Source organism: Chenopodium quinoa, unplaced genomic scaffold, assembly GCF_001683475.1.
Source record: "Chenopodium quinoa cultivar QQ74 unplaced genomic scaffold, ASM168347v1, whole genome shotgun sequence".
NCBI lineage: Eukaryota > Viridiplantae > Streptophyta > Magnoliopsida > Caryophyllales > Amaranthaceae > Chenopodium > Chenopodium quinoa.
The window spans coordinates 1,672,677-1,692,668 of NW_018745024.1; the positions used below are offsets into that span (position 1 = coordinate 1,672,677).

Here is a 19,992-nt window from a genome sequence, read left to right on the forward strand (position 1 = left end):
ATAACCTCCGTTACTAAACTGGCACCATTAAAGCTGAGCAAAAATTAAAAATACAACATACCAGAATGGCTGATGTGATTGATCGCCTTGATGCCACACCATCCTTATATTGCAACCAGAGAAGATATAATGCTCAGTTCCAAGTCACAATTACAAACGACAGATTCCGGCAAGTTCAACGGATAGCAAAATATTTCTGTTACATCATCCAAGACTATTAAATTATTGTAGCAATATCAAGCAGGCTTGCAATGCTAGTGACAGTCATACAGTACCAAAGAACGCCAGAACAGGGAGATCTCCAAGAAGTGAAAAAAGGTTTTAAAAAATCTCTTGATTGTTATTCCATCAGTGCAACCACATACTTATACAGCTTCTAACTCGAATGAATGAAAAACATTAAGGGTTCCCCTTTGCCTATAGCATACAAGTTTTGTAAGTATACCATACTAATACATGTTTGACTAAGCTATAAGAAAAATCAAGCAATTGATCTCTCCACTACGAGAAAATCAAAACTCATGCTAAAAGTTAATCCAAAACGTAGAGAAGTATACATCAGGAATCACCCAAGATACATCAAAGATACAGGGATGAAGCAATCTCTTACAAAGTACCAAAAGCTTACGCTCCATCAAAGATGCTATCTGTGATCAATGTCAGAGAACGGCCAGCTAAATAACAAAACCATCACTACAATTTTTGTTGAGACTGGATAAGTAGAGCATTAAGCATGACATGAACAGCGGCTTCATATACAACCCCATCATAATGCATTCCATCCTCTGTGCATCTTTCCCCACAATTCCCACTCAAAGACTGAATATCCAACAACACAAACGGGCCACTAGGCCGTAAAAGCTTAGCACCACGAACTCCTAAACCATAAGCAAATTGTGTCGCGCTAGTCATTCTCTCTCTCTTCTCTTCAGTATTCAGCATTGAGTGTATCAATGTTGGGATCCCCAACCAAAACAAATGAGGTTGAGATTTACCCACCAACAATGGCATCACAGAACGACTCAGAAGCTGCAACGAAGCATCATAATGAGTCGCGTTATTCACATGAAGCATATGCCAAAGACCAGAACCCATAACCAGAACATCAGGGCAGCTATGATTCCTATTCAACTCCAATGCCAAGTGAGTCAAATTATTAACATAAGGAGCCCATACAAAATCCAACTTCAACCCTACTCTATCAACCACCAAATGATAATCACTATGCCTCTTAAACAACTCCCTCGAACCGCCACCATTTCTTCCTCAACCAACAATAAATCCAACAACGAAAGCACGAATAACCGCGCTTGCGAATCCCCAGCAACCATCACCCAAGACCCATTAAGCAGATCCCCAACATCTTTCCTACCCAACTTCTGAAAATCACAAGCTAACACATTCTCATCTGACAATATCCATTTCCAACTAGAAGACACATTCATATTTCTAGGGTGTTTTTTCCACTGGATCCGATGAAGAAAAGAAATACAAGACTCACGATTCTCAAGAACAACTAATGTCGAAGACGAAGATGATGATGATGATGAAACATCAGAAGACGAAGATGATGATGATGATGAAACATCAGGGAAAAAGTCGGTAAGAGAAGGAAAGTAAGGAGAAAGATGAACAGCAACAGCAAGTGAAATGAATAGAGCACCACTAAAGAACAACACTTTATTGCGGCTCAAATGCCACCCTGCTAACGCCATTGGAACAAGAACTACTATACAAGCCGCCAATACACCTAATTGGACGGCACCTAACATCATATAAACTAACAAGTTTCCATTAAATCCAACAATTAATCCCCCACAAAAGGGGAAATTCTCACAAATTATGATCTGGGTATTCAATAATTTTTCTGGGATTTCGTTATTTTCAGCTGTTAAATCGATTAATTCGTAATTTAACAAAAACCCATTAAGTATTTGGGGAAAAGTGAATGATTTTGATCCGGGTATTGAACAATTGAGAGATTACCTGAAAGCTGAAGGTGCTGCAATGGCGGAAACTGGGTGATGGAAATGGGGTAACGACAAGGGAGGAGAGAGGTAGGGGAAGATGTCAAAGTCAGGAAAAGGTGAAGCAACAAACGACGATTGAGAATTGTGAAGAATCGAGAAGGAAAGGAGGGAAGTTGAGAGGTCATATGTCGACCATGGAAGATGATTGATGATGGTTCTTGGCAATCGGGCGTCGTCAGTCTGAATCAACTGCGGTTCAATAGTTGTTACTGTAGGCTGGAATGAACAAGAGGGGGGTGAATTCTACTGTGGAGGAATTAGGGTAATTTTTTTCGGAATTTATAAAGGAACTCGAATAAAAACTAAAAGTGCAAAGAGTGATTTTACGTGGAAAACTTCTTGGCTCTAATCAAGAAGAAAAACCACGATCACAAGGGATTTTAACTCAACTCTTAATAATAATAGGGCAAACAACCTATTACAAATTAAGACTCTAAACTCAAGTTCCTCTATGAACTTAAGCTCCCTTCAACTTATCCCTCAATCAGTCGAACTCTCAAACTCTCTCTCTTTCTCCTTGCTTCACTCAAAGCAATAAAACACCCTTAGAGTTTCCCCAAATTCTAACCCAATACAACTCAAAGATTAAACTCTAAATTGCTAAGTACAAAAACACTCAAGGACTTAAGTGGATTATGACTCTTTTTTAAAAGCTAAAAGACTGTAATGCTCAAGTGTACTTTTTCCAACTGAAAACCGAGGCTATTTATAAAGAGTTAGGCAATTAAATTGTAGTTGCCTTAATCACCACTTAACCACAACTCCTTTAAAACAAGGAAGTGCAATTCGTGGGTGCTTGGGCAGCAAGCTAAGCACTTTACAAGGAAGTGGTTTACAACTTCCTATTTTCTCTCAACTTCCTTGACCAAGTAAAACAACCGTTTATAAAGAATATTTTCCAAATCAGATTTTCCAAAATAATAGGATGGAATTAGAACAAAAAATCTTTTTAACTAACAAGATATTTTAACTCAAAAGATATTTTTCGAAATTAAATTAAAACAAGTTAAAATATGGAAAATAAAATCTTTATCAAATAAAATTAAATCCACTTAAATCCTATCAATTGTAATGTACTTAACACAAATACAAGTTGCCTAAAGTAAAGATAAAATACATTAGACTCCTTGATACTCTGAGAAGCTTCGACTCTGAAGCTGCAGTTCCTCACTCAAGGAACTTTCCTTTGAAGCTTCAACTCTGGAGCTTCAATTCTCTTCAAGGAACACGACTTGATTGATATCTTTATTCTTCCATATCTAGCTCTGATCTTGTTCCATGCTCCCTTCTCACTCAAGAATTTCATAGCATAAACTTGTCATAAATCAAAGCTAAAAACGAGAGTTAAACTTGTAATAGGTTTGCTTAGGTTCCTTGAGTCATTATCAAAACATATAAGGTCAACAATATTCCCCTTTTTTGATGAATGACAAACCTAAGCAAACTCAGTAAAATAAAGAAGTAACAATCAAGTAAAACAGAACTAAAAATATTTAACTAGAACATATCAAATAACAAGGAACTGAATTTAAATTATATACCTTATATACCTTAGTATGCAGATGGATGGAGAAGCTTGTCAACAATTGAGTTTGCCTTTCTTTTCCCCCTTTTGGCTTTCATAAAAATTAATGCACATATATATCTAAACACAACACCATTGTAATGGTTTGTGTCCAAAGCATAGAACAAAGCACATATAGGTAGAAATAGTATGCAAATAGTCATAAAGCAAGCAAGCAACATCCATAAAAACAAACTGATGTTCCTCTAGAAACATCAAAAACAAAAGAAAATACCCTGTTTAATTGTTTACAAACCAAAAGAAGCAAAATAAAACAAGTTCAATTCGGACCAAGTACAAAGAGATAAAGTTTTAGAGCTAAGACAGAAGGAAAAACATCATGCTTTAGGGGCGGAGGACTGGGTCTCTTCTTCAGCATCATTCTCTGGCACCTCTTCAATGACCAAGTCCTCCAATTTCTTCAAATAAAAGATCATCCTGCCCTTTAGAGAGAGTTGATGTGCTCTGGTGCATTGCTGAGGTGAGCTATGTGGAAGCTTTCACCAAGTCTGACACTACCTTCTCATCAAGAGCTTCAATCCTTTGAACCAAACCTGGTTGGACATCAACTAGCTTTTGCACTGTCTCCTTGAGAGCTTTAAGTTCCAAGGTGGAACTCACTGTGCTGAAGGCAGCAAAACCTGAACCTGTAGGAAATGTTTTTTCAACAGAGGTTTGAGGTATGCCTTGTTCCCCCTGAGAACCAGCTTTCTCTTCAAGGATCCCTTAATCCCCTGGTGCACTGTTTTTCTCCTCACTCAGATCAACAACTGCAGCAGACTCAGCCTTGTCCTTCCCTTTTGGCCTTATTGCCAACCTAGTACTCTTTCTCTTCCCAGAGCTTTGAGTACCCTTTTGGTTTGACATCACAATCACCTCCTTCTTTTTATGTTCACCTTCTTTCTCACTGTCCTCTTCCTCCAACCACTTATCCAATTCTTCATCTTCCTTTTTCTTCAAACTACTCTCATCCTGTTTAGGCTTAGAAAGGGATTTGGAAAGAAATTGAGTAGTTCCCTCAACAACAGTTAGGTTTCGGGCTTCAAGTGTTTTGGGTTGGACATAATGGTTAGTTTTAAGCTTAAGGGATTCATAGTTTGTCATGGAAATTCCACAGCTTTCAAGAAGAGTAATTATCAAATTTGCATACCCAACCTTTAAATGATTGGCAAGACAGTGGGTGAGGTGCTGGATCATCAAAGATGGAAAGTTTATCTGAGTTTTATTCTCAAGGAAATACATAAGCACAACATCAAGGTGATTAGCCTCGTGTCTATGCTGGGTTCTTGGAATGATAGCTAGGTGAACAAAAATAAACAGCAGCTTTTGAATAGGTGAAAACATATTATGGTTGGTTCAAACTTTGGAAGCTTTACCCACAATTGATTCAACAATTTTTTCAATAGGAACACCATCAACACTCAATTCAGTTTCTCCCTTAAAATTTTGGAAAAATTTCTCGGAATAATCCGACCTTTGCCTCATCTGCCGAAAATAATCCTATCTTTCGATTATTTTTGTAATAATCCTACCTTTATACCTCATCCTCTTTAAATGGTCCTAACCGGTCATTTAACCTGTTATTACAAGTTACTAGACATGTGTCATCCTGTGATTGGTCAAATTTAAAAAAAAAATAGAAATGAAATTATAAAAAAAAATTATAAAAAATAAAAAATAAAAAAAAACAAATGAACCCAGATTCCGGCAGTACGTAACCACCGGCCCCCTACCCATTCCGGCACTGTCTTCCTTTCCCACCCCGATTCTGGCCACCAACATCCTTCCCCTTCCCAATTATGTCCATTCCTTCCCTGTTTTTGGCCGACTCGACCCCAGCAACAGCCCGCGAAACCACCGAAATTGCAGCGCTGTCGCTCCTCCTTCTCCTTTGCAATCGCACTACCCACAAATTAGCAACAACATCACAAGCATTCTCATCGCCGTAAACACCAAACGAACCCACCATCACAATAAACCGAGCCACCCACCACAAGTGCATCAACAACCGCCGGAAGACACCACAAACCAACCTCTTCAAACGCCCACAAATTAGCTCTAAAATCGGAACCCATAATAGCAGCCCTTCATATTGGAAAGGGACGGTTTCGGTGGTGGGCGAAAAATGGGTAGAGGAGGTGGATTAAGTAGTTGGGTTGGGTAGGGGAGGTGGTTTTGGTGGTGGGTCTGCCGAGAGGGTTGTAGACACCCATTTGTGTCTCCCCAAAACCAAACCCAGTGATGAGTACCTTTCACGTCGCATCATAATCGAATGAAGCGAAAGTGTGGAAAGTCTAGTGTTGCGGAAAGTTTTAATTTCTTTTTCTCTTCTCTCTGTTTTTGAAAGCTTATTTTTAAGAAAACAGCCAATCCAGTTTGGTTGGTCCATGATATGGATCCAATAGTATTGTAGTTAGATGGGGCTTGCAAAGAGCTTTCCGACGATATATTATAAGCCCAATTCCGATGAATATTGAGGAAGTTATGGCCAATTTTCTAAACTGGGCCCGGTTTGAGCCTTATGTGCGACCCAATGATCTAGGGGAGGGCCTAATATGATTTATCATTCCTAATGCAATTAGGAATGGTTTTATTCTTCTAGATTCTTCTAGAAGGTTCTTTTCATTCCTAATTCAATTAGCATTGATAAATTGACTTTTGTTGACTTTTCAGAGTTTTAATTAAAGTCAAATAGCATTTTCGAGGAAATTATATGATTTTATCCTCCAGTACGGAAAAATTATCTGATTTTCAAAAACGCGTTAAAAACAGGCTTGGCGCCTGACTCCAGGCATTGGCGCCTGGAACCAGGCCTGTCGCTAGCCATTGGCGCCTGGCGCTAGTGTTGGTGCCTGGCGCCAGTTAGCCAGGGTTCGCGCCAGCTCTAATTTTCGTGCATCAGACTCTGTTTTGTTTATTTTATCTTTTTGGCTGATTGTCTCTATAAATAACGTATTAAAAACTCCATTTTCATTCACCAATTCTCACGAATTCTCATCATCAATCAGTTTTCATTCGCAATCTTTAATTCTCTCTTAATTCATTCATCTTTCTTTCTTAAACCTTGTTTTCACATACAAAATTCCGCATTCACAAGACCTAGAAACACCTAGCCATATTCGAAGTTGCCTTCGCCCTAGCTGTGAAAGGTTTAATTTCTGAGGGTTTGGTCCCAAATCTCTCTTTCAATTATTTAATTTAATTGTTTTGTTTATTATTTTACTTGAAGTTACTAACGTGTGTATTTTGTTATTAGAAAGAGGTACGAGGCATCAAAGTAAGTGCTTTAATGGTTTTAATTGATATTATGATGTAGAAATCATGTTTAAATTGTTATTATGATATTCCTAGTATCATGTTTAGGGAAAAAGTTATAATATCAAATATGCTTAATATGATTCCTGCGATGCTTCCTACGTTCTTCCTAATATTTATGATTGTTAGTATCATGTTAGGGTTAAAGCTTTAATTTTTATTGCTTAGTGACATGATAGGGTTTGTTATTAATCTTGTTAGTATCATGCCTAGGATCTTGCTATTATTATTGTGCTTTAATATTGACATGAACATGATTATGATTATGATTGTTATAATTTATGATGATTATGATGATTATCATTATTATTTTGATGATTATTATTTTATTTATGATGATTATTATTATTTTGATGATGATTATAATTTTATTATCATAATTGATTATTATTATGTTGCTTGATTATATTTATTTTTATTGTTTGATCACACCTTTTATGCATGTCTAAAGGGAATTTGTACTTGTAATCACGCTTAATAAGATAATTAATAATCTTGTTTAGGGTTAATGTGATTATAATTCAAGTGATCGCCAATAATAGATTTATTTGTGCATTAATATTCAACCAACATAGATTAAACAGGTTTAGGTTAATCCTATTGATTGCATGTTAATTAAAGAGCGCACATGAATACGATCAGAATAAAGTAGAGGTCTATTATTAAGGCAGGTTCAATCTCTTTTAGGTTGGATTTGTACCTTCATCCCCGAACCCTTATTTGGTTCTAGACCTTATGGAGTTGACGATCTCTTGGATCGTTAAGGGGTGTAACCTTCATCCTATGAACGGTTTACAAGTTCCTAAAACTTGTTAGCGACTCTTTTGCTCTATCTTCTTCCCTTTTGGACGCCACCGTACTTTAGTTTATGATCACAGTGGGGTTCAAGCTAGTGGGATTAAAGCTTTAAAATTATTCCCTACAGTTTTTGGCGACTCTGCTGGGGAGGATTTCTATTTTAATTCCTGAATTTGTTTCGGCAATGATTTAGAATGAGTGGATGAGACTCGAAACATTCTAAGTATTTCATGTGCGTAATTTTGATTAATATTATTGTCATATGCATAAAAAAGTTCTCATTTGAAAGACCATCCGTAATGAGTTAAAAACATAGGATTTTACACGTAGGAAATTTGAGAAATATCTTTCACAACTAGGATTAAAATGACACCGCGCGAAACTGAAAAATTTTATCGAGCACAGAAAGGTGCTGAGGCATGTGGGAAGTAGCGTCAGGGGCCAGAGCTTGGCGCCAACATTTTAGTCGTAGCGCCAGACGCTAGTATTGGCGCAAGGCGCTATAGTTAAAAGCTGGCGCCAGTCTCTGTTTGCTGGCGCTAATTTCCCCCAATACCGAGCCAGAAATATGCGTTCTAATTTCGACCGGTTTTTCGTGTTGTTTGCTCGATCCTACTTCCTGATTGTATTTTTTCTCACTTTTCTGAAACCCATATGTGTTCTACATATGGACATAATCCTCTGGGAATTCATGCTACATCTACCCGATTAAACGCTCCGTGCAACAAAGGGTACATCCGAGATGTTGAATTCACCAAACCATGGAAGCGAGTTTTTTCTAAAACTCGCGGTGTCCCATCCACTCGCGCCAACCCTTCATGGTTAGGCTTCCGCACGGTGCATCCGGACAATTAACCATGGACCCTCTATTGACTAAACCATATCCCGAACTTTAGAGAACTAGAGCCATGGTTAGGTTGCAAACGCGTTGCATCATATTGTGCCTACTTGACTATTTGTGCATTATTTGTTGCGTATATATATTCTATGTTTCTCTTAACCGTTTGTTTGACTTGTGTTGAGATTAAATAAATTAATGACTTAAAGAACTTTGCCGAATTAATTAATTAATTAATTAATGAATTTGAGTCATTAAAGTCTAATATTTTAATCGGAATTGACCTAGTACGACTTTAGGCATACCCCAATTGACTAATAACACCGAAAACAGTCCTAGATCGAAGCTCCAATATTGGCGCCAAGATCTGAGCTGTAGCGCCACACTATGAAGTGTAGCGCCTGACGACAGCTCTGTCGTCTGGCGCCAAGCTCCACGGTGCGACGCCAGTCCTGTCGTCTGGACAACAGTTCGGATTATTGGTCGAGTCATCACCTAGAGTCTAATTAATCAGTTTGCTAATTAATTCGGTTAAATTTTGCTGTCAATAGTACTGATTTGAGTCGATGATCGAGTTTAGGCACTAAGTCCCATGGTCTTACACAAGAGTTCAAGCATGTCACTTACACTCAACGCACACACCAATACATATACTTTGACCATGCTTAAGAGAGTCTTGTGTGCGCGTTTTTTCTGTCATTTTTTTAAGGGGGTAAGTCGGATATTAATCCTCCAATAAAAAAAAATTATACTTAGTTCCCTAAAAATATGTACATTATTTTTGCCAAAAATATGCACCCTTTTTTCTCTTTTTCTCCTTAAAATAAACCGTAAAGTCAAGTTGATTCGAGTCAAGTAATTAAAACGCAAAATGGTTTAATTTACAGCGCGTGGTCAAGAAAGGAAGGACGGCTAATCAAAGACAACCTGTAGGGAATATTTTTCAAGCTTTAAATCCCACTAACTTGAACCCCACTGTGATAATACACTAAAGTACGGTGGCGTCCAAAAGGGAAGAAGATAGAGCAAAAAAGTCGCCAACAAGTTTTAGGAACTTGTAAACCGTTCACAGGGTGAAGGTTACACCCCTCTTAACGATCCAAGAGATCGTCAACTCCATAAGGTCTAGAACCAAATAAGGGTTCGGGGATGAAGGTACAAATCCAACCTAAAAGAGATTGAACCTGCCCTAATAATAGGCCTCTACTTTATTCTGATCGTATTCATGTGCGCTTTTTAATTAACATGCAATCAATAGGATTAACCTAAACCTGTTTATCTATGTTGGTTGAATATTAATGCACAAATAAAACTATTATTGGCGATCACTTGAAATTATAATCAAATTAACCCTAACAAGATTATTAATTATCTTATTAAGCGTGGTTACAAGTACCAATTCCCTTTAATCATGCATAAAAGGCGTGATCAAGCAATAAAAATAAAATATATCAAACAACATGATAAATAATCAATATCATGAATAATAATTATAATAATCATACTAATCATAATATCATCATAAAAAAATAATCATCATCAAAATAATAATAATAATAATATTCATAATCATCATAAATTTTAACAATTATAATCATAATCATGTTCATGTTAATATTAAAGCATAATAATAGCAAGATCCTAGGCATGATACTAACAAGATTAATAACAAACCCTAGCATGTCACTAAACAATAAAAATCAAATCTTTATCCCTAACATGATACTAACAATCATAAATATTAGGCTGAACATAAGAAACATCGTAACAATCATAATAAGCATATTTAATATTATAACCTTTTCCCTAAACATGATACTAGGAATATCATAATAACAATATAAACATGATTTCTACATCATAATATCAATTAAAACCATTAAAGTACTTACTTTGATGCCTCGTACCTCTTTCTAATTACAAAATACACACGTTAGTAACTTCAAGGAAAATAATAAAAAAACAATTAAATCAAATAATTGAAATAGAGATTTGAGACCAAACTCTCAGAAATTAAACCTTTCACGTCTAGGGCGAAGGAAACTTCGAATATGGCTAGGTGTTTCAAGATCTAATGAATGCGGAACTTTGTATGTGAAAAGCAAGGTTTAGAAAAAGAGAAAGAAAGAATTGATGAATGAATGAAAAGAGAATTGATGATGAATGAAAACTGATTGTAGGTAAATATTTGTGAGAATTGGTGAATGAAACGGAGTTTTTAATACGTTATTTATAGAGAAAATCAGCCAAAAAGATAAAATAAACAAAAACAAAGTCTGACGCACAAAAAACAGAGCTAGCGCAAGCCCTGGCTAACTGGCGCCAGGCACCAACACTAGCGCTAGGCGCCAATGGCTAGCGCCAGGCGCCATACCTGGTTCCAGGCGCCAATGCATTGGGTCAGGCGCCAAGCCTGATTTTAACGCATTTTCGAAAATCAGATAAGTCTGCCGTACTGGAGGATAAAATCATATAATTTCCTCGAAAATGCTATTTGATTTTGATTAAAACTCTGAAAAGTCAACAAAAGTCAATTTATAATGCTAATTGAATTAGGAATGAAAAGAACCTTCTAGAAGAATCTAGAAGACTAAAACCATTCCTAATTGCATTAGGAATGATAAATCATATTAGGCCCTCCCCTAGATCATTGGCCGCATATAAAGCTCAAATCGGGCCCAGTTTGGTAAATTGGCCATAACTTCCTCAATATTCATCGGAATTGGGCTTATAATATATCGTTGGAAAGGTCTTTGCAAGACCCATCCAACTACACCATTATTGGACCCATATCATGGTCCAACCAAACTGGATTGACTGTTTTCTTAAAATAAGTTTTCAAAAATAGAGAGAAGAGAAAATAAATTAAAACTATCTGCAACACTAAACTTTCCACACTTTCGCTTCATTCGATTATGATTCGACGTGAAAGGTACTAATCATCGGGTTTGATTTTGGGGAGACACAAATGGGTGTCTACACAACCTCTTCGTACAAGTCCAACTTTTCAACAAACCCATAGGTCGTAAGAGAAAAGCTAAGACTATAATGGCAACACAAGAAGAAGTCAATGATCTTAAGAACCAACTGGCTACCGTGACTGAGACACTGAAGCTTCTCGCACTCAAGATCGATGATCCCGTGAAGCAACAACAGATGGACCTCATGCAAGAGAGCCTAAGCAAGTTGTCTAGCGACTACAAATTTCAAGAACTTACATCACAAGGGGTCTCGGTGGACAAAGATCTTCTTCCGCAGAAGTTCAATGCCAACGACATCCCAAAATTCAGAGCAACTGACAACCCTTACTTTCATTTAAGAGCATTCGAAACAATAATGAGTATTAAGGGTATTGATAAGAAGGTTTTACCTTCTCTGTTCTCACTATCTCTCGAGACCGTTTGCCAACAATGGTTCTTTTCTCTCGAGAAAGAAAAGACCTCTACCTGAGAGTCCATAGAAAACGCTTTCGTTGATAGGTACAAGTGCAACATTCAAGTCGAGACTGACCATAGGGAACTTGAAATCCTCAAGCAGAAAGTGAATGAAGGCTTCACCTCTTTCTTTAACCTCAATTCCTATTCTTTCTACCATCAATGGCTTGAGGTCAAGAACGGTGAGGGGGGAAGGCTCAAGGAACCAAGAGGCGAGAATTGACCCGGATTTGCAAATTCCGGGATGGGAGAGGGTGGTCATCACCACCCAAGAGCAAAAACAGAGAATGCTTAACCTCATCACGAGACAGGTAATTCCCACTCGTTTCATTCATCACCCTACCCTTAATAGACTAGGAATTGATAAGCATGTAGAAAAATTATTCAAAGGAGTTGGCATGAGCGGTTTCTTTAACATGCATTACGATACTTATGATTATTTAACCTTAGAATTCGTTTCTAGTTTTAATGTCATAAAATCAAATGCCTTAATTTCTCATGTTCAATTTCGGTTATTCAATAATGATATTAGATTGATATTGAAAGAGTTTGGTAAAATTTTTGAGTTGAAATCTGATAGGCCTCTTGAACCACCCCAAGACAACATTGCCGTTGTCTATCAATCCCTTACGAGGGATCCTAACTTGAACCTCCAACATGCTAAAGGTACTTGGATACAACATCCCGTGCCAAAGATTTGGCAACGGTTTGTTGGCCTTACGATTTTTGGAAGGCATGAACCCGCCAATTTTAGGCGCGATGAGCTTTAATTACTAGGGTCATACATGATCCCTAGGAGTGAAAAGCTCAATATAGTCCACAAAATGGCCAACCACTTCCAACGGGTGGCCAATGCGGCCGAGGCGGGTAGGTCTAGGGTACCTATTTATTTTGGTGGCCTAGATACACATATAGCGGTCAAACACCTTAGTTTTGTCCCTAACGATGATGGTAAGGTAGCCGACCTAACTCTTATGGACTTACCCTATCTAGGTAGCCTTAATTGGATTAATGTCATGGGAGGGGATACTTGGTGGGTGATTCAACGGGAATCGGGTAGGAGGGATAATGCTTTCACTTTACCCTACCCCACCTTGACCAAATTTGAGAAGGGGAAGCCTTCTTAAACTTTTGAGCTTAACGGTCAAGGTGAGGTGCAACCACCTCACCCTTTACCTCAACCCCATCACTCTCCCATTGACCACTCACCTCCTCACCATTCACCACATTATCCACCACCTCAACCCTTTACATACGATATCCCCACTTCCTCTACCAACTACAACATAGACCCTAACGCCCCTTATGACTTCTCGGCTTTTAGGAGCCAATTAGATAGGATTGAGACGGGGCAAGGGAGAGTTGAGGGTTTGTTTAGGGATTTGGATGCTAGAGTAGGGTCTCTAGATAGAAGGGTAGGTCATGTGGAGAGGAACCTAGGGAGGGGTTTATACCCCATGTATGATGACTACGCCCGTCGGGGGGCTATTCCCCCCGATTCACTTGTCCCTGATTGGTTCCAATATCCGCAGGGTGGATATACGAACCCAAGTGCCTTTGGTATCTACGTCGACTACTCATCGGTCCATGGTTATGGGACCGATGTTCCTTTTGGTGGGCTTGGGGGAATGTGGACCCTAACTACTTTGCAGGTGGTTCGGGGTATGGAGGTGGTGGCTCTAGCCATGGAGGAGCCGGTTCTAGCCACGGCGGGGGCTATTCGAGGATGGATGAGGATGAGGAGTAGGCTACTCTCCCAAGTCAATGAGGGCATTGCTTGATTTGGCTTGGGGGGGTGTTCTTTCACTTGGTAATTCTCTTCCTTTTCTCTTTTTATTTTCTTTCTAGTATAGTTTTTATTGCTTTCCTAGTGTAGTTTTTTATTGCTTTCTTATATATGAAAAATAAAAAAAAAATTGGAAAATAAAAAATTGAAAAATACGTTCCAATGAATTATGAATCATACTTCCCTGTGCCCCATACTTAAGAAAAAAATTTGTTTTGATTCTTGGTTATTGATAATGAGAATTGTGGATTTGTTGGTCATGATTTGAAGTTTAATTGCTTGGATTCCTAAATATGAGTCAATCTTGCCCAACTACTTGTGAATATAGTGCTTGACTAGTTGATTTGGTTAGGAAATGTGTGATAGTTCCATAATTCCTGGTATGTCAATGAATTTGAGTATTGATTTGCAACTATGAGTAGTGTTTCATGACTTATTATTATGCACATGAGGAGGACGAAGGCGTTCATTCTTTTAGGTGGCCTTCAGAGTATTAGATACATTTGTTCCCTTCTTGTTACCCATGTTGTTGCTTGTGCCCTTTTATTGTTTATTTAGCCACATTACAAGCCTATATGAGCCCCATTGGTTACTAGTCCCAAGCTTGGCTTGGGGGAGCTATTAGTTGGTGAGGTGAGGGAGTTGTGGTGTGCATATTATTTGCACATTGTGGGAATAAAAGAAGAGTTTTTGTTCTTTGATTTTTGATTGGAAAATATGGATATGTTGAGTTTCAAAGTTGAAATTTCCAATATGAGTTAAAAAGGAAAAAAAAAGAGCAAAAGAAAAAAATGAATGCTCAAATGTTCTATTTGAAGGTTGTTCTAAAGAAAAAAAAAGAAAAAAAAAGAATGAGTTCAAGGTTTGTTTTTCACTCAAAGTTCTACATTATCATATTTTTATGAGTGATTATTGTGAGTGTTGGGTTTGTTTATGATAATTAGAGTTGTATTTGGTGGTTTTTTGTTGGAGTTGGTTATGTTTATGGAGATGTATGATCATCATTATTTTGATCATGGGTTTATTAGGTTTTGGCTCCCTTAATGCATAGCTTTTCTCTCACATAATCTCAAATCTATCCTACCTTCACTAGGTGAAAAAAGGCATTTGGCAGCGGTTCAAACCCGGTCTAAGGCACCGGTTTGAACCGCTGCCTAAGTGAGGGGTGCCAAAAACCAACGTTTTGGCACCGGTTCAAAACCGGTGCCATAGGGTAACATAGGCACCGGTCAACCGGTGCCTAAAACTGCTCTCCCGCCAATTTTTTTTTTGTGATAGATATTTTAGGCACCGGTTGCTGCCTAACCGGTGCCTATTCACCAATTTTTTTTTTTTGTTTTTTTTTTCCAATTTTCGTGCAATAGTATTTAAAAAAAAACCTGTTTCCAGCAATAATAATAACCTGTAATTCCAGCAATTATATTAAATATAATAATTAATAATATTATTATTATAATAATTAATAATAATAATATTATTAATTATTACAATAAGATACAAAAATAATATTAAAAACATGAATTCAATTATATATATAGATATAAATATTCCCAAACGCAATACAAAAAAAAAAGTTGCTTACATATACAAATAATAGTAAGTACATATATAATGAATAATAAGTTATATAGTTCAAAAGTTAACATAAATAATTTACAATTACAATGCCATTTACATGTTGAAGGTGATAAAAGACGCTAACATGTCACGAACTTCATTAATCTCCTTGATTGTCAACGGACCATCCTTTTGGACCTTGCAAAACTTGAAATACAAAAAACATTATTTTAAAAATAATTAATTAGGCAAAACAATATGTATTTTATCAAATATTACCTATATGACTTCTATATAGCCCACTTCCTACATTACTTATCAAATGAACTATTTCTTTCTCATAACATGTCAATATTGGATAGTTGTATGTGTGTAAGCCCTAAAATTGTATAGGAGAGCATTTTATTAAGGTTTATGACGCTTTTTACTCAAAATGGCCCGAATATGACCTGTATGACTTTACTTTGCCCATTTCCTACATTTATTATTAAATGAACTTTATTTATCTCATAACATGTCAATATTATCTAGTTATAGGTGTATAAGGAAAGAAATCACATTAAAAGAGCATATTAACACAAAATGACCCTAATATGGCCCATATGACTTCTATTCAGCCCATTTTCTACCTTTCTTGTGAAATAGCCTTTTTGTTTCTCATAACATGTCATTGTTGGGTAATATTAGGTGTCTAAGGATAGAAATCACATCAATATAGCATTTCAATAAGTTTAACAACGCATTTTACTCAACATGGCCCAAATAGGGCTTATATGACTTCTATGTAGCCCATTTTCTACATTACTTATCAAATGAACTATTTCTTTCTCATAACATGTCAATGTTGGGTAGTTGTATGTGTGTAAGCCCTAAAATTGTATAGGAGAGAATTTTATTAAGGTTTATGACGCTTATTACTCAAAATGGCCCGAATATGGCCTATATGACTTTACTTTGCCCATTTCCTACATTTCTTATTAAATGAACTTTATTTATCTCATAACATGTAAATATTATCTATTTATAGGTGTATAAAGAAAGAAATCACATCAAAAGAGCATATTAACACAAAATGGCCCTTATATGGCCCATATGACTTCTATTCAGCCCATTTTCTACCTTTCTTGTGAAATAGCCTTTTTGTTTCTCATAACATGCCATTGTTGGATAATATTAGGTGTCTAAGGCTAGAAATCACATCAATATAGCATTTCAATAAGTTTTAGGACTTACCTCATCAAGCTGTTGAGTGTCCGTACAATGAGTCACAATGTCAAGCATGAATCTCATCACATACAAAGCACAATCAAGTCCATTCTCTTGTTGTGCGCACTAGCATATGACAAACAAATCACATCAGTGAAACATGCAAAGGAAATGAGCAAATATTTACTAACATAGATTTTCAAGATAATCATAATATCATGTAAATTACCAACGGTGTCTTCCATGTTGGACCCTTTGGAGCACGACAATGTAGCTTCTTCATAACACTGTAGTAAAAAAAAGTACATTCAAATTTGATTAGTCGTATGATTACTAAATTAGTTATTATTAGCAATAATCATCACTAGGTTGCTATGTATATTTACTTTTGCAATATAGACTTCACGAGCCACTTCTCCGATGATCTAGCTGAATCAAGGTGATAAATTGTGTTAGTGGAATTACAAATCACCATGAGGCTCCAATGCTCCCTACATAAGTTCACAATAGACAAGGTAATTAATATTTAGGAGTCAACATATAATGAGGCCAAATCGATTGAATTTGACATGGTTAGACTTACTCTCTATAACATGGGGCGAATATGAACTTATCTCCCGCACGCGCTGATTCCCTTATACTCTGTTCAACATAGTACAACACGTCATGGGGGTTGCCTATGATTCTAGTAGTGGATAACTGCTCGGGGCATAACTACCCAACTTTACAAGGAGAATCAGTGTCAGTTAAGTGCTTCTGTAGTGCTCTGCGTGCATGAACATTGAATAATTTATCATATGTAGGATAATCACCATCAATTTGAATAACTTGAAAAAAGTATAGATTATGTGGGCATTGAAGTACCTCATGAATGTTTGAATGAGGGAAATGTTAAGCTTTGCACCACGTAGAAATTCCTTCACATCTTCTTTGCTGATCCATGCAATTGCATCCTCATCATAGTGGAACATTGCCTTAGGAAGTGCAACTTCCATGGGATCGACCAAATGACAAGCACGGTTGTGAAGAAAGGTCATGTCAGCAGAGAGCGATTGAAGAACAATGTCTTCAACAAGTGGAGTAGGTGGCATGTGTGAACCTTTCGAAGAGTGCAACTTCGACGCTTGTTCACTCTTGGACCGTTTTTCACTTAGCTTCTTCTTAGGTTGATCAATTCTTTTAGGCTTCTCCACCCTCTTTCTCTTTGAAGTTTTGCTTCCATTCGAAATCTGAAATAATTTGAGAAATAATAAGTTTCAACTCACAATCACTTATACATATGTAATTATGATATGGTTTGAGAATGTATAAGTTTATTAGTTGAGAAATGAAGAAAATAGGCAAGTGAGTAGCCATTTCGGCTCAAATGACCTTGATTTTGATGAATTGGACCCAAAACCTTAGAACTTAGCGATTTTAATGTAATTTCAAATGAAAAACACTTATAAATATGTGATTATGAGTTTTTTTGAGATGCAAGGAGTTTATAAGTTGAGAAATGAAGAAAATAGGCAAGTAAGTAGCCATTTCGGCTCGATTTGGCTTTATTTTGATGAAATGCTCCAAAAAAATTAGAAGTTTGCTTCTTTTATGAAATTTCAACTCACAATCACTTATACATATGTAATTATGATATGGTTTGAGAATGTATAAGTTTATAAGTTGAGAAATGAAGAAAATAGGCAAGTGAGTAGCCATTTCGGCTCAAAATGGCTTTATTTTGATGAATTGGACCCAAAAACTTAGAACTTGGCAATTTTTATGTAATTTCAAATGACAAACACTTATAAATATGTGATTATGAGTTTTTTTGAGATGCAAGGAGTTTATAAGTTGAGAAATGAAGAAAATATTTCATGCACAGCCAAGGAGGCAAATTATAAATCACTAAAAGTACCGGCCATGTGCTGTGTTGGGTACTAAGAGTGCCAAATGGATTCATCCCGTCCGTGCACAACCCAAGCCTTAAATTTCTGACTTCATTACCAAATTCCTCAAACTTCAAATCAATGTTCTTCCACTGTGAAGAGTCAGCTGGATGGTTCAGCATTCTGTTTTTCTTTCTTCCCTCTGCATGCCACCTCAAGTTTTTAGCGTCTTTTGGTATTGAGAACAGACGCTTAAACCTTGGAATAATGGGAAGATACCACAACACCTTAGCAGGAGGTCTCTTCGTGCCAGGATTGCAACTCATGCGCTTGTACCACGACCGCTTGCATCGTGGACACTCCTGCAGTTTTTCATACTCATTTCGATACAAAATACAGTCATTAGGACATGCATGTATCTTCTTATACTCCAAACCAAAGGGACACATGAGCTTCTTTGTGTAATAATAAGACTTAGGAATTTCATTCCCATCAGGCAACATATCACTTAATGTGGTCAACAAAGAAGTAAAACTGATGTCCGTCCACCCATGCTTCGACTTAATGTTGAAAAGTGTTAGCACGGCCGATAGTTTGGAGTATTTTTTGCACCCAGGATACAAAGGCTTTTTGGAAGCCTCCGATAACAATTCAAACACTTCACCTTCAACACCATGCAACATCTCATCCACTTGTTCATCCTCGACCTCATCCGCCTGATCTTCATCGGCTCCATCCTCACCATTATCAACAATATACTCATCATTCTCGTATTCCTCGTCCACATGAATCTCATTGCTTCTAACACGCACATCATTCCGATCAAGATCCCCACTGTACTCTCCACTTTCTCCGTGCCAAATCCACACATGGTATAATTTCCTAAACCCACGACATAATACATGATCTCTAATGATTTCAACACTATCGACCACATTCACATTATTACAATCAACACAAGGACAATAAAGGCATTTGCCTCCCAGTTTGCGTTGATAAGCTAAAGCCCTCTCGCAAAACTCTTGAACCCCATTCCAAAATTCCAATGTATCGCGTCTACCATACATCCAACCACGATCCTTCTCCATTTAGTAAATTGTCTCTAAATGTATATAGCACCATATAATTATAATGTGTAAGTGTTACATATTTTATGTAAATCAAATTCAAGTACAAAACGTGAATATACCATTCATATAGTGAAAAAATGCATGTTTCCAAAGGGTCCTTATCACTCCAACCTAACCCATCCTTGAATGTCTACTCTCACTAGTGAATGTATGTCAACTTTCCAATTTTAAGGAAAATCCAGCAGCATTTCCCCCTAGTTCTCCAAGTACACGATGTAGATAATTAATTACCCACATATGTACCCAGAGAACATAGTGAGGAAATGGTAAGCCAAGATGTTCCTTAAAATCGAAAAGAAAACATACATTCACCACCTAAGTGAGAGTACACATTCAAGAACAGTCCCAACCGGGGACTATTCAAGACTTTCTCCTAATGAGAAAGCCTTGAACGAGTATCTAGGCATATGATGCTGCAATTCAAGTATTCTATATATTGTTGTATTTATTTGCAATTAAACAATAC

General features: G+C 37.1%; 1 pseudogene; it reads right to left on the bottom strand.

The window, feature by feature from the left end:
- Positions 1-319: 319 nt before the first annotated feature.
- Positions 320-2,289, bottom strand: LOC110708264 (annotated as a pseudogene).
- Between the last annotated feature and the right edge of the window lie 17,703 nt (positions 2,290-19,992).